General features: G+C 47.0%; 1 protein-coding gene across 4 annotated transcripts in view; it reads left to right on the top strand.

Moving 5' to 3' along the window:
* TMCC1 (transmembrane and coiled-coil domain family 1) overlaps positions 1-14,927 on the top strand; it is a 130,244-nt gene that overhangs the window by 32,322 nt on the left and 82,995 nt on the right. The window lies entirely within an intron of this gene.

The following is a 14,927-nucleotide window of genomic DNA, read 5'->3' as shown; positions in this document are numbered from 1 at the left end:
ATTACAAAACAATTTGTAGGGGAGCCATTAGTAATATGCACAATTTGCTGTATAATTTTGTCTTAGACCAGTGGTCCAGCAAATGCAATCTCTTGCCTCCAGCTCTGTTCAAGACACTCCTTTTTATTTACTTTGTTAAAAAAAAAAAAATCCTTCAACAAAAAAAGTCTTTCAAGAATGAGACAGAAACAACTATATTGAAAGCATAAAAGAACACATATTTTTCTTCCCAGTCAGATGGGGTTCTCCAGTCAACAGAATTACTGAAAACTCCTGCTCATCCCAGTGTCTGTCTGTCTACCTGTTGCCTGCCTTTCTACCCTTGATGTGTCGTCACAGACAGATCAACAGACTGTGGTTGTAAAGACTGCGTCTATTCCAAAGGTGAACCTGCTTGTGAGTGGCTTCCCTCTTCCACTCTCCATCCCGCAACTGGTCATACTGTTAGCAAAATAAGACAGGGAGAAAAGTGACTTCTTAAAGGGAATGGAAAGTGCATGGCAAAATTGGACTTTGCATATCAAGGTCTTACAAGGTTTTACAATACTTCTATATTCATACAGTAAATTGGAGATGATAGGGCCATTTCCTCTCTACTTACATCATGTGGTATTTTCAGCAGGGTGCCATCCAGTCTTTTTTTGCTTGGATATACCTGTGGGATCTGACCTGAAGTGAGCCACATACATCAGTACTAGTGTTTTAAATGTAAAAACTATAACTCTTGGTCTTTCTATCCATATGAACAACAAAGGGGAGTTGCAAAATTTTTCTCATAAATATCAACAAGGCAAATCTTATATGGAAATAAGAAACAGTGATTAAGAATCGATTTGCGAAGCAAGGGTTACAGACTTGTTTGTTTTCTCACACCTGCGTTCCACTTTAGCAGAACAATAAAGGCATATCTAGTGTGCCTTCCCACTAATTATATAATGCACTCAAGGGAATATGATCAATAGAGGCTTTTAAGATCACACCAACATTTGTCCAATTATCATACCTAATGGCAACATGTAGTTCCTGCAGCATGTGTCTTTATTCCTTGGTAGGTTACAGATCCATTCAGCTCTTTGCCTATTGATCCAATAGTACCTCATGTGGAACAGAAACTTGCTTGTTGGCAGGTCTTAATTATGAAACCAGAAAAATATTTTGTTATCTTTGCAATATCTAGCCAGCTCAGATGATAAAAAAATCTTGCTTGGAGTATGGCAAATTTTGGCTGACTTTGTAAAACAAAGCAAGAAGCAGTATGTCATTGTGGCTTGTACAGGTAATTGATATCTTGTGTTCACAAGTTCTCTGTGTACTTGCAGCTTTGATTGCATGAAGCATCTTCAGCAACGTGAAGAAGGACCCTGCACTGCTTAGCACTCTGAGCAAAGAGTAGTCTTAATTTGGTAGTCGAAGTAGGTATATACTCACTGTGTTGCTGAGGAAACCTGCAGCGTTGTGAAGCTTGAGGCATGTTTACTTCTGTGACATTTTGTGGGGGTGGAAAGACTTAAAGAAAGTGGCAAGATCATGCATTGCTTAATCAAATATTTTCTTGTCTGTCTCCTCTGGGTATTCATGGTTACGAGTACAAGCTGATGAGTAAGGGCAGTGTTAGATGCTAATTGCTCCCACTCATTGTATTCACTAAATATTTTTACTAGTTATAAATTACAACAGAAGAAATATTGTCATGAATCCAAAACCATCTTATAACTTTATAGTTGTCACACTCATGCTCACTACCCCTATTTATCACTTTCCAGCGGTGTTATAACCTGAACTCTCTTCTCTCGTCTCCACACCCTTGCCTAAAGGGAAAAAATCAAAACGTGGTCTGTCTAGAAATAACCTGAGTTTTTGCCTAACCCTAATTGCAGTGTAGTTCTGTCGTGCAGAGAGTGGTTGCAGTGTTGTCCAGCACACTGCCTTTGTTTTCAGTAGTTCCTCCCGAACCTGTGCTATGAAATACGACCCTTCTTGTGACCCACATGATCCAGGAGGAGAAGCAGGGACTCAGGAAGTTTTTGTTGTCATTAAAACAGGGAATGGCCAGACCCTAGCCAATTCCAACTGTCTTATCCATTAAAAAGATAAAGATAACACCATTCACTCGCCTATTGTCTTGTTAGCTATCTGCAGGCTTAAAGTTATTTCTGTGGTCGGTAGGAAGTGCTCAGCCACCACAGGACAAAAACAATCCCAGGTAACAAAACCCAAACAAATACGTCCAGGCAAAGTTTGGAGGAATACTTAGTTTTAAGAAAGTTCTTTGGGTCAGATTGGATCCATGCTTGGATCACGGCCTTAGGAAAAATCCACAGCACTGGGATGCTGGAGCTTTTATACTTTGTCTCTCAGCAAATTTTGCATGTGAGATGCTTCTTTCTCTTTTAGTGGGAAAGAAAGAACATCAGAAAGATGAGATACATATCACTGTACTACCACATGTATTGGGGTAGGGGGCATGGGTTTGGACAAGTAAGAACTACTTCCATAGAAGACCTGTCCCAGGAGCTGCATTTGCTCGGTCTGAATGAAGTGAATAGTTCCATCGTGGCCATCACCATAACAGAACTTATGCTAATAGAAACATAATATCCAAAACTCCCATCAAGTCAGTTCAGTATCCTTGGAAATAGACTTCAGTGTTGAGATATTAGACAAGGTGGGGGGAAGATAAGAAGAGATATTTCTTTGATGATGCTATCTCTTCCAGTACAAATGGAAATTTTAGTTGTTTCTGCTTTTGTCTTGTATTTTTATTTGCGTTTCCTGATATTGTTACATAAGAGTATTAGAACGAAGGACCCAAGGGATCTGCATGTCTCATAATGAGGCCATTAAATAGGCCATAAATCTTATACTCAGTTTTAAAGATCGTAAAATTTGCAGTCTCGTCATTATTGTTGACTCTTCTTCCATCATTTCTCTCAAAACAATTTCTCCTGTATAGAGGGCTTGTAAGAACATCCAGTTTTGTTCTCTTAAAAGTTATTACAGTAGACTGGATTGAGAGAGTTTGTGCAAACTTTGAATTTCTCTTGTGAAACCTGGGAGTGCCGCGCCTCAGGGAAGTGTGACCAAGTACACGGCGTTGACCTGCTTGAATCCCTGTTGTCTCATCCACAGACTTCATTTTCTGTGTACCGCCTCAGAAAGATGACACAAACCTGGCAAATTTTGCTTGAGCTGAAAATGGAAACGTGTTTTTCTCTGTCCCAGAGTATGAGAACTGGAAGTTTAGCACACATTGTCACAAAGAGACAAATTCATTATGCTACCGAATCATACCTTCCAAGCTGTCCATCTGAGTATTGATCCCCTGTTCCTGAATAAGTAGACTCTGCAGTTGCTCATAATTATTCTGGGACATCTCATTCCAGTGACTGGATCAATATTGATGTACATGGGCTCTGGCTGCGTGTTCCTGTCATGCCTCGGCACCTTCACATCACCTATTGTTCATCAAGAGCCCAAGGAAGTAATTTGCAATGGTGGTGAGAATGCTGCCAGGCACTTCACACTCATTTAGGTCTCAGCTGGGGCCCAGTGTGCTGTGGATTCAGTCTTCATTTGTAATGAGAGTCAGTATTAACTTCACACTGTCCCATACACTGAGGCTGGAAGATTTTCCCTCACTGTTCCCCTAGGTTGTGTGTGATGCCTGTGGGCTACTTGTCCTGGAGCTCTTTTGGAGCAGAAATACAATGGCCTTGGTGTCACCCCGCTTCTATGGCAAGGATAAATGTAGATACATAAGTGTTGAAATGTAGATGTATACATGTTCCACCTTGTCATCCAGAGGCTCAGAGTAAACCCATCACGGGGCAGCAAGGGCTGGGAGAACATCCTGCTTGGGTAGGGCCCGGCCCACTGCAGCAGAGTGCAGAGCAGGGACAGCAGCCAGGAGGCCAAGTATTTGGCAAGTTCGTGATTATCAGACGGGTCCAAAGCCGGGAAGTCAATCCGCATGTGAGAGTCGGGGTTCAGTCTGGTGATAGTAGCCAGGGTCTGATGCAGCCCAGTGGTGTCTAAGCAGGTCACCAGCCAAAAGGCAGGTGTGAGATGAGGCTGGAGTCAGTCTCGAGGTCGGGATCCAGATGAGCTGGGCACAGGTGTTTGGTGACAAGGGTGGAGAGCGAGGCCCTGGCAGTGCAGCTTGGCCAGGGGCGGGAGAGCCAAGGCCGCGGTGCAGTGGAGCCTCTGGGCCCAAGGGCAGGCGCTGCGGCTGCAGGCGCTGTAATCTTTCATTCATAGCAAATAGTGTGTTTACATTTACATTTTTTTTACTTTTTTTCTTTTTTACATTTTCACATTTACATTTTATATTATGTTCATAGCAAATAGTTTTGCAGCCTGATCTTCTGTTTCCTTGACTTTTTTCCACCGCAACTGCTGCAAGATGTTTTGCTGGAGAGCTTTGGCTTTGTGTTCCCAGCAGCACAGGGCAAGGGAAGTCTCCACCCAGGCTCACAGCGTACCAAGGAGCTCCAGGTCACCGCTTCCCTCTGTTCTTGATGCCCTTCCTCTTTTTCCTATGCCAACCTTCTCCTTTTATACAACGTGCTGTACAAGGAGGAGGAGAGAGCTGAGCAGTAAGCAAGTATATTCTAAAGCTGTGGTTGCAAAATGGAGTGGTGCTCTGCCAATAGCTTGCCCAGAGCGTTAGGCCTCTGCTGATTTTAAGTGTCTTCTGAGTCTATGCTATGGACAAAGTCAGATCCGCATTTGCTAGTCACAAAGCCTGGTAATTATAAAGTGGTCAAACCAGGGTGTGAGTTTGTTTGATTTTTTTGGAAGTTTCTGAAGTTTTGGTTCACTTACTTTTCTTTTTATTACTATGAAATGCAAATCAGTCTCTTCTGTGGATGCAATTATAATGGTAAGAGGAATCCGTACAGTGGGATAGCCAAGATTTGGCTTTGACTCAACATGTTTCTATCCTCCATTCTTACCAAGTTATTTTATTGCAAATTCAGTTCTGCAGTGGTGAGCTAATTGGAGAATGTCAAAGAGAATTTTTGGTTAGCACACTGGGATTGACCACCTAACGTTAGTGACCTTGGTGTAGCAGTCTGGATAGCAGCCTGTTAAGTGCTTTAAAACCTGATGCATCTCTGGATGCTGTAAACGTTTGAGATTGGAGATGGGCTAGATGGCTTTTTAGAATGAGGGTTTTGAGCGCTTTATTTAGCCTGGAAAAAGAGTGGTCACAGCCCTTTTTATATTGTTAGAAAAGCGACCGGAGCTTTGCTAAAGCCTCATGCTGTGTATGAGGATCTTGTCATTCACAGAAGCAAATTTAGCTGGAATAGACCCCCCTCCCCCCCCAAAAAAAAAAGAAAAAGAGAATTGCAGAAAGGTGCAGTGACCTCATCCCTGTCTACACGTTGTTATTTGGGTTCTGGATTCAGATACTGCAGATTTGGATGTTTGCATCCATTGTGAACTTTGCAGCCTGAATCCGTCACTAATTCCAGTGTCAGTTGCTCACATCAGATCATCTTTTAGTTCTGTGATATACTGTGCAGCAAGGCACATAGTGTATCTAATGCTGCTTTCAAGCCACTCTCATTGCCTTTCCCTCTCTCACACACACAAACTTAAAAGGGAAAACAGACTTTTTGCATTCTTACATTCCTTTTTTTCCAGCCTGATTTGTGCTTCTCAGTAGATTCTGAATATTCAGCTCACATAGCACAGCCAAAGCAGAGGCCTACATCTAGCAGCCCCTTGAAAGCAAACAGAACATGCTCTATACAAGACTGTACTTCACAATCTGTCCCCTGAATCAGCTCGTGTAGCCTGAGTAACTCAAAGCCCTGCAGAGTTTTAGTGTTTAAAAGAGCCCTTAGGGATTTCACCTGATGTTTTTAAAGAACATTATCGAGAAAAAAAAATGCTGCAGAAATTTATTCGTGAATTAATAATAGTTGAGTTTGTATATGAAGTGCTGAAGACCCAAACCTCTCCATGGTTCTTGAATCTGCCTTAGCACACAACTGATTGAAGTAAGGCCCCCTTTTTACTCACGCATGTCCTACTTGTAATTCCCAGTGTTACAAGCTCAGCTCCATGTGTAACTGTTCTTGCACACAGTTCCAGAAGCACAAAGCAGGAGCAGGATGCCAGTTAAACAGTGCTAACCAAGCAATAGAAACAGGCAGGAAGGTCCCTATTGTCCCAGACGATGACAGACACAGTCAGTCTGGATGATGCCGTGTTGTGGGAGATGCTCATAATAGTTCGGATTGATGAGCTATTTGTCAGCATTTGATTAATTGTCGTGTTGCTGGTCATAGTGTAGCTGAACATTGCAGGAGCACTGCAGGAGCAGTGTGAACTCTAGAGACAGAAGCATGAATAGGACAGGGAGGGGACAGAGAAAAACAGTATTTGCAGTGTTCATAATTACCCATCTTGTTCTGACTGCCTTACCCTGGGCAGTCCAGGCATTACAGAAGTATTTTGCAGAAGTTGATTAGTTTCTTCTCTTACTGCTTCCCTCTTCATGGGATCTCTGAAGAACTGTTCCTGCTGCATCACATACACCTGTGTGAGTGCCAGATTGGGTCAAGGGGAAACACACACCACCACAGAGACCTTGGCAGATTGCAGAGCCTTGCTTGGCAGCCTCTGCCCTTGCGTGGTGAAGTAGTGACAGTGGAGATAGCTGGGGCAAAGGCAACTGTGCAGTGCCTTGTGCAGCCCTCCCTTCTGGGACGCGTTCTGGAGTGCACAGAACGGGCATCCAGGTTTGCCCCGCGCTGCTGTGGCAGGGCTTGCAGCAGCCCTTACCTGCACCAGGGAGTCAGAGGACGGCGGCGGGGAGGGGGGGCACCGGCCCAAGGCTTGTCCCAGAGCAGAGCGGAAGGTTTGCTCTGCAGCACAAAGTGAAACCCAGGACGTTGCTGCCCCCCAATGCTGGCTGCCTGACTTCCTTCTCTGACTTGTGCTTAAAACTTCCAGGAATAATGTTGACACTGTTGGAACAGACACATCAGGTTTCCTTCTACAAAGTGGACTTAAAACTTCTTGGACTTGGATATTTTGCCCAACTGCCGTAGATGATCTCATAAAATATATAATAATCTCTACCTACACACTGTGCCTTGTTTTCAAACTAAATACACCATGTAACATACACATGTGCATATCCATGCTCCTAATTTAATGTATGTACCCTGGATTTATGTAGTAGAAAGAATTAAGGTATCCATCCATTTGCTGTATGGACATAACCAGGTCACTCTGAAAGTGAATTACTGGGTTTGAAATAGCAAAGAGGCATTGGGGATAGGACATGTGTTTAAGGAACACATGCTGAATTTGTTCTGCCTGGACACTGGTGGTGTGGGAGACAAAACCTGCAGCCCTGGTACATTGCTCTGAGCTTTTGMTTTCCTTTTGGCATTGTGGGGCATGAGGACCGTCGGCTATCTGGAGCACAGGAGCTGTGGACCCTTTAGACAGGGAGCACAGCAGGCACCTGTGAGGCAGCCCCCAAGCGGATCCTGCAGTAGAAGACCCAGACACGTGTGGACAGGAGGCAAAGGGAGCTGCAGGGCAGCACAGCACAGCAATGCAACTGGAAACTCTTCTCCCGAGCTGCTCTTGGTGCTTGTGCCAGCCTGTGCCCACTCCTCATTCCCACCTTGGCATGTTGGAGAGCTCCTTTGGGCTCCAGCTCTCTAAAACCAGCTCCAGCTTTGACCTCTGAGTCAGAGAAAACAGAGAAAACATCATTATCTCTGCAGCAAAGCCCTGTTTAGTATGGGTATTGTGACAGGGGAAGTTTAAGCAATTGCACTTTCTTGATCCACCCAGCACACTTCCTTCTCCCTTCACTTCTGCAGGGATTTCTGCACCACTTCCAGTGAGAAAGGCCGAGCAGAAGCCCTGGCTGTGATGGGAGGGACGTGATGTGGCGGTGGCACCAGGAGGTGGCACTGCTGGGCAAGGAAAGGCCTCCTGCCGCTTCCCCGACCAGGCTTTCAGCCTGCTTCTCAGGAGAGCCCCGGGAATCAGCTGTGTCCACCCAGAAAGTAAGAGGAGAAGTGCAGGCAGGCAGAAGGGGGCAGGAGAGATGGGCTGCTCCTTCCTAGGAGCTGCAATGCAGTGTGCAGGAGCGGGCGCCTGCCTCCTCTGAGCCTCATGCTCCTGTCTCTGGAGATTTGGGAAGCATCCTCCACATCTGGGCGGGTGTAACATCAGGAAACAGTGGCTTCATCAAGATGGGAAATGCTGTATTAGTTCTAGCAGTTCTGCACCGATTTTGTAGAGCTTGGACTCGGCTGGATGAAAGGCCTTCAAAAAAGCAGGTCATCCTGAGGCAATGCGAAGGGCATGAGCTGCAGTGCAGCATTGCAGGCAGACAGGGAGCCAGGGAGGCCAGCTGAGAGCTTTTGTCACATTAGGTATAGAAAAAGCTTGATCCTAGACTTTTATGCTACGACTTTTCTGCCTCAACAAGAGGAAGCAAAGCTCTGGAACTAGAACCAAATCTAGAACGAGCGCTGTCCACACTACAAAAGCATCTGCCGTGTTGAGCGGAGCCCTGTCTCTTACTGCCTGTGCCCTGTGCTATGTGCATTGCAGTCTGGCTCAGGCTCTGCGCGGAGAGAGCTCCTGCGCTGGAGCTGCTGTGAGGGCAATTCCCTAGCGGAGGGACTGAGCCACCCCAGCACGGGGCCGAGGTGGGAAGGAGCTGCGCTGCTCAGCACAACCCTGCATCTGGCTTTCCTCAGCAAAAAGTCACTTGGCAGCATCTTTGCCTTTGCTACCAGGAAGGTGAAAGACTTGGATATATATAAACAGTTTACAAAGCAACAAAATAAAATGTGATTTCTAAGCTAATGCAAACAATAACGTCTCTCCCAGAGATTTTGCATTTGGATCAGGGCTGGCAAAGGTCTGACCAAACAAGTCATGCATTATTGAAATTATGATTTCCCTCCTTGCTCCCCTGTTCAGGCCTGGGGCAGGAGGCCAGGGGAGGTGCAAATGTAAGAGCAGTCCAAGAGCTGCTGTGTTGGTGAATCAGGGATCAAGAGCCAAGCTAAGCTGCTGAAAAGAGAGGGAATGGAAAGCTTGGGCTCTGCCAAAAGCTCCGCAGAGTTTTCTTTAATCCTGAGAATGCAGATCTGCAAACTCTGCACCCAGTGGTTGCAGATTCCCAAAATCTCTTTTGCCTGTATCCCTTCCATATCTCAGCCAGGCACCACTTTGGCTCTTTCTGCTTGGGCTGTGATTTACTTAGCATGTGTGTAACATCTTTCTGCCAGGTTGTAAGAAGAAAGATGCTGTGGCCAACACTCTGTGGTAGGAAGATTGATGTGGCTGCAGGGGGCCTTGCTTCTTTCTTTCTGCACTGAAAGGCCTTTCATACCTGAGCCATTTAACCAAACTCATCCGGAATCAGTAGAGGTTGTCCAGCAATATGACTGTCTCTTGTGGCCGTGTCAGAAAAAAAGCTCATGATCTTGAGCAAACCAGGTGGCAGGACTTTTTTTTGCCCAGCTACACAAGATTAACTTCTAGTCTTACAGCAATACCTTTTCTTGATTAATGTCAGGGAGCAGGAAGCAATTATACCAGGCTGAAAACAATGCCAAGGCAGGAGCTGCATTGCTTGCAGGCAGCAGTCCTGGTCTCAGCATGGGCACAGCAGGCAAGGGAGGGCAGCAGTCCCCTGCGTGCACTACCAGTGGTCTCGGACTCTAGCTGGCAAAGGCCAATTATATTTATCAGCTTCTACTCCACTGTGCAGAGACCATGGCTGGATGCAAAGTGGAGAAGTGCAGCATGAGCATTAATTCTGTGCAGCTGCACTTCTCAGACTGAACAGAGCTGCTAGCAGCAGAGCTGCTTGCAGGTGCCATGAATTCCCTGGGAAGGAGAGTTGCTAAGAAGCCCTGGCATGCCGGTCTGCACACCTGCCACTGCTCTGAAACACTGGAAAACAAGGTGATCCATCTTTAACTGGGCTACTGTTAATAGCAAAAACAGCTTTGCTTTTCCCATGTGGCATCAGATGGAAGCATAGAGCAGTCTTTCTCCTAGTGCTGTCACCCGCGCCTTCATCCCCAAAACAAAGACAGGAAGAGATATTGTCCATCTTGTACATATCCTAGCCATCACTGGGTATCAGGGCTGCTAGAAACACATTTTGTGGAAGTATGCAAGATAGATAGATTTTACATACATCCGTATCTTAGAAGATGTAGCATTTTATTCACTTTCGTGTTTTTCTCCATTTCGTATTTCCATTTTCCATTGACCAAAGATGTTAATTCTTCCAAGCATCTGTCCTTGTGTTAACCTAGCACCAGGGCTTTTCCTGTGGGTGCCCCCAGAGAAACAGCATTGCCTGGGTCCTCCAGAGCTGTCTCGTACCACATGTGTTCCCCTTCCTTCCCCATCCCTGGAAATGTGCCGTCCCTGTTACAGGCTGCCTGAGCTCTGCTTTGTAGGAGAGTGCTTGAGGCATTTACAAGACATCCTTGCAGCGTCCAGTGGCCATTCACATGTCCCTTGTGACATCTGGTGACCGTCCATGTCTGTGGGAGTTTTGCCTTTGCTTTCATTAGCCCCAGATAGAGACTTTCAGGGCACCAAAAATATTTTATTTTTTTTAACTGATCAGTAGCGCTTGAGATTTTGGCTTTGCAGAAGTAGTCAATAGTCCGCAGGAAGTCAGTTTTACTGTGAATTCATTTGCACTATCTGCAACATTTCTTCAAAGAGCCTCAGAAAAAAAGGGGAAACCATATTTTTAATCATTGTTACTATTGTTCTTACTTGCAGTGTAGCAACCTCAATGTTACTACAGTGAGTGTTCACAGGAGGCAGTGAACTCTGAAGATCAAAATGCATTAGTTACTATATGCTTACATTGCATTGTTATGCAGAGAATGAAGTGATCCATGTAAAAACTATTTGTAAATCTACTGATGTGACAAAGTCGTATAGGACTTTATCGGGGTTAAAAAAAAAGAGGATAAGCATGTACACATTAAAAGAAAGATTCCTTTCTCTCCCTCCCTTCCTCTTTCCTCCTGATCTGGGAGAGAATGTGGTAAGGCTGAAATGACAGAAATGAACTGCCCCCCTCACGCTCTGGGGCCAGAAGGGGTTTGAGCCTAACAGTCCACTGGTCTGTTAAATTGTGAAGCTGGGGAAACACCCCAGCAGAGAACGCCGTCCAGCAGCCTGTAGTGAAATGGATGCACAATAACCTTCTTCAGAAACTCTGCAAGCTTTCTTAGGTATTTATCTGGTTATTGTCTCTCTGCCTCTGTGGTGTATGGGAACTGGCCGGTATTTTTGCACAGAAAATCTGCAAGAGTGTTGCTATGTGGCTGATTGGTTTGGAAATGTCGCACGGAAAGGACTATATCTTTGTTACAATTTGCATGAATTACTTTTGTTTTCTTACCTTGCTAGTCTGGTTTGGATTGCTTACACAAGGCAGAGCACTTTGCAAATGAAAGTGCATTATTTTTCATCACATTATTGCATTACACCATTATCTAGAGAGTAAAGTGCATCCTTCCAGGTATAACAAGCTGTAATTTCATTGAAGGCTCCCTAGAATTTCTGGACCACAAGAGCAAAGCTGCAGCAATGTAGTCACAGGAGCCAGAAATCAAATTATAGCCTATCTAATACCCAATGGGGGAAACACTGTTGCTCTGATACATCCCAGATGGGATTAGGTGTTTTTAATATACTGAAACTGGATGGAAACATGAAACCTTGCCTATTAAAGACATTTCAAGCCACAGCAGCCTTTCAGAGTCATCCCCAGCATCCCTTCCCTGTCCTTGGCTTTAACCCAGCACAGAGCCAGGAGTCTGGCAATGAGGGCTGGTTATCTTCTCGTGCTGCCTGAGGAGGCTGTGCCCTGCTGCGTGAGCTACGAGGAAGAAAAGTGAAGGGAAACCTAGAAAAAATGTTTTGTGCAACCTAAGGTAGCTGCTGGCTTCAAGGGCCATGGCAGCAAGGCACCTGCTGGCAGGGTGTGTGGGGAGTCCTGCTTACAACAGACTGAAAGAATCTCATGATAGCATGAGAACTTCACGTTTCTGAAGTGCTGGGGTCTGCACAACAGGCCCAAGCCAGACCTGACTTACAGATGAATTCTATACTGCCTCTGCTAGTTATGTAAAAATAGATGAACCTTGTACAAAGACTCACCAAACCACTTATGCTAACTGTTTTAATGCCAAACCGGATGTTTTAGAAATTTTTGCATGCTTTTATGTAATTGTCTGCAAAATATTTTAGGGAACCCTCCCAGCCGCGGCCTGGACTCTGGCCAAGCCCTGGTCCCAGGTGGTCGGGAAGGCTGCCAGCAGATTGCCGCCCAAAAAGATATGCAAGTCATTCTGGCTTGCTGATTTGGCTCTGTAAAAGCTGGATCCTCTTGACCTGACTTTGGAGACCTCACATATGGGTGGACGCACCGCATAAGACCTCCCAGTTGCCAGGAAGGTTCTCCAAATTGTCGCCGCAACAGGGGCTCCCCAGTGACTGCAGATCTGGATGATGGTAACGTGTTTAGGCAAATGGTGATGTATCTTTTTCTTAATCACTGTTCTCTTTCTCATATAGTAATGGTTAGGTGCATTACCTTGCTTATTTTGTTTGTTGCTAAAATCGAGCGCATAGTAAGCTTATTGTTTTGTTAAATGTATCATTTCATTTCTGTATTATTTAATATTGATAGTAAATACAGCATTCTTTCCATTGGCATCTGGTTCTTTCTGTCGCCCCCGTCAGTTGGCAATACAGCTTCGCAGCCCAGCTCTGAGCCCTCGTGTTCTGTAGCTCATTCTCGTTGTGCCAGGGGGCTGTGTGCAGGGCAAGAGGCACTGTGTTCAGCCCAGGCTGAAGTGCAGAGATGCGGTAGCCAGAGCTTGGCTTAAACTCGCTGCTGAAACACGAGCAGCTGCCTCGCTGTGCACCGGTGTGGCATCAGCATCAGAATGATTTCAGATCCAGGATTCTGTAAGGTGTTTGTACAAAACCGTGGTGCCAGGGACTAAGGAAGTCCCAAACTAAGAACTACAGCCACAAGAAGGGGTCCTGCCTGACAAGGCACTGAGTCATACCTGACTCCAGGAGTGTCAGGTGCTCACTGATGCAGCACCTATTTTCTTAGACATCTCCAACCTAAATCCCACTGTCCTTCCTTGCTCAGCACACCTGAGGAGGCCATGGCCCAAAGTAGCTCGGCAGAGGAAAGAAGCCATTGAGGACATTAGGAGGTAATTAATTCAGATAATTTCCTTTGTGAGATTTTCCAGAAAAGTGAGAAAGAGATACTCAAATGCTCAGTGTGGGGATGGTTGCGCTGTTCACTGCTGCAGCACATCAGTGTGCTGGAGCTGTGCAGGGAGAGAGCTCCCAGCCAGCCCGTCCACCCCACGCTGGCTGCATTGGTTCTCCCAGGCCTCCCCCAGGACTTTTATCTGTCCTCTCCAAAACATCTGTTCTTTCCATCAGATCAGCCTCATCCCTAGATCCTGCAAGGCGTGCAGTGCCCAGCCAGGCCGCAGATGACAGGTTGCTGATGAAAAGGTGCAGGGCTCATTCGACTGCKAATGCACGGAGGAGGGCAGTGAGAGGAGTGAGGCGCCCAAGGGCAGCAGGAGCTGGCRCCCAAGGGTAGTAGGAGCAGACACTGAAGGGGAACGGGAGCAGTTACCCAAGGGCAGTGGGAGCAGGCGCCCACGGGCAGCGGGAGCAGGCAGTTGTGTGGTGCTGGCGGTACTGGGCGCGTTGGGTCAGTGGGTGAAGACGCTGCCGCCTGCATGTGTGGGCGGTCAGACTGCGCGTGGTCCGCACCACCATAACAGCAATCCTCGCGCTTGGGCTCAGCACACAGCACTGCTTCCTCAGCTCTGTGGAGCCTCAGGACGGAGCACAGTGACTGGAGCAGCTGTGGGGAGAGGGTGAGGAATGGGCGAGGAATGGGCCGGGGTGGGAGAGGTGCTGCCTCATGCCCATTAATTTTTCAGGGTGGGGTGGAAAAATGCAAGAAGCAGAGAGTGCTGGTTTGGAATAAAACAGTCATATTGAATAAATCCCAACATTTTTTTGCAGCTAAATACATTAATTGGATCAGACAAATACAGATCAAGGCAACTTCTTTCCATCAAATCAGCTTGCGGAGGACACTGCCATCTATAAATAACCCGAGCGTGTTGGCCCTAGGTAACATGGCTGGTTGGATGAAGGGAGGTGGTTGGATCAACTCAAACAGCTTTGCCAGACCCGCTCGCTCCATGGGGTCTCCTCATAAGGCTCTGCCGTGCCATGATACCGAGGTCACGTCCAGGCAGCCCCGTGCTCCAAATGGGCAGGGTCGTCCCCGCCACTCCAAGGCCTCACACTGGGAGAGAGGAACAGAGATGTTGAGGAGTTAAGACAGCCCCACAGGCAGCTGCAGGGCAGGCTAGCAGTTGTGTGCGCTGGAAAGGAGAGTGTGTGGGAAAAAGCCCTTCCGGAAGGGCATAGGGGAGGGAGTGGAGCAGGAGAGCTCCATCCTTCCAGCACTGGCGGCTGCTGGCTGGGGACCCGGGGAGCACAGGCAGGGAAGTTGAGTTGTTCACAGCGCTGCAGCCATGGACGAAAGAATGGGGCTTATCCCATGGTTCTTTGTAGGCGTAGGGCTGCACCACGGAGCGGCCGGGTCTGCCTGCACTGCACAGAGCCCTCCTCTGGAGAGGACGGCCTGAACCTGCCAGGCCGTCCCGGGGCCAGTGCTGGTGCTCATGCTGGTGTCAGCGTTGCTGTTGGTGATGGTGCCGGTGTGGGTGTCAGGGCCGGGGCCCCGCGGTGCCGATCGCGCCTCCCCGAGACGCTCCCGCCAGCGGGAACCGACGTCACGGGGGCTGTGGGCGGGGCCCCGCCCCGCCGGC

The sequence above is a fragment of the Nothoprocta perdicaria genome, unplaced genomic scaffold (genome assembly GCF_003342845.1).
Source record: "Nothoprocta perdicaria isolate Ctin4 unplaced genomic scaffold, notPer1 scaffold_9, whole genome shotgun sequence".
NCBI lineage: Eukaryota > Metazoa > Chordata > Aves > Tinamiformes > Tinamidae > Nothoprocta > Nothoprocta perdicaria.
Note: the sequence above shows the minus strand (reverse complement) of the source record. Positions and strands in the feature narration are given on the sequence as shown.